This window comes from Oxyura jamaicensis, unplaced genomic scaffold (genome assembly GCF_011077185.1).
Source record: "Oxyura jamaicensis isolate SHBP4307 breed ruddy duck unplaced genomic scaffold, BPBGC_Ojam_1.0 oxyUn_random_OJ71588, whole genome shotgun sequence".
NCBI lineage: Eukaryota > Metazoa > Chordata > Aves > Anseriformes > Anatidae > Oxyura > Oxyura jamaicensis.
The window spans coordinates 5,430-6,342 of NW_023310600.1; the positions used below are offsets into that span (position 1 = coordinate 5,430).

The window sequence follows — 913 nt, forward strand, 5'->3', positions numbered from 1 at the left end:
ATCCCCGGGTGTCCCCAATGTCCCCAACGCCGCCCTGCCCCTGCCCTACCCCTACCTCGACCCCGCCACCATCGAGAACAGCATCGCCATCTGAGACACGCCGTCCCCACGTGTCCCCAGGTGTCCCCAACGTCCCCTGGTGTCCCCAAATCCCCAGGTGTCTCCCATGTCCCCAAATCCCCAGGTGTCCCCAAGTCCCCAGGTGTCTCCAACCCCACGTTCCCAAATGTCTCTGCATGTCCCCAATGGCCCCAGAGTGTCCCCAATGTCCCCTGGTGTCCCCGATGTCCCCAGGTGTCCCCAACATCCCCTGGTGTCCCCAGGTGTCCCCAACATCCCCAGGTGTCTCCCATGTCCCCAAATCCCCGGGTGTCCCCAAATCCCTGGGTGTCTCCCATGTCCCCAAGGTCCCCTGCTGTCCCCAGGCGTCCCCAGATCCCCAGGTGTCTCCACAACTCCACGTTCCCCAAATGTCCCCACATGTCCCCTGGTGTCCCCAAGTCCCCAGGTGTCTCCCATGTCCCCAAATCCCCAGGCGTCTCCAGTGTCCCCGACACCCCCACGTGTCCCCAATGTCCCCAGGTGTCTCCCAACATCCCCAAGAGACCCCAAATCCTGGGTGTCCCCCAGCACCCCCAGGTGTCCCCAACGTCCCCCAGCTGTCCCTCAGCACCTCCCCAGGTCCCCCAAAGTCCCCCCATGTCCCCAAATGTCCCCCCCCCATGTCCCCAACACCCCCAGTTGTCCCCCACCCGTGTCCCCAACCCTGGTGGCACCTGGGTGGCCAATAAAGGAGCTGAGCGCGTGTGCGTGGGCTGGAACACGCGTGTGGGGATGGACACGTGTGTGCAGGGATCGTAACATGTAAGGGGGTGGGGACACGTGTGGGGATGGGGACACGTGTGGGATGGAC

At 64.4% G+C, this 913-nt stretch overlaps 1 protein-coding gene across 1 annotated transcript in view; it reads left to right on the top strand.

Annotated features, from left to right (window-relative positions):
• LOC118159677 (polyunsaturated fatty acid lipoxygenase ALOX15B-like) overlaps positions 1 to 315 on the top strand; it is a gene marked incomplete at its 5' end in the record, with an annotated part of 5,086 nt that extends 4,771 nt beyond the window's left edge. The window contains one exon of the mRNA XM_035314247.1: positions 256 to 315. The remainder of the gene's footprint in view (positions 1 to 255) is intronic.
• Positions 316 to 913: the final 598 nt, after the last annotated feature.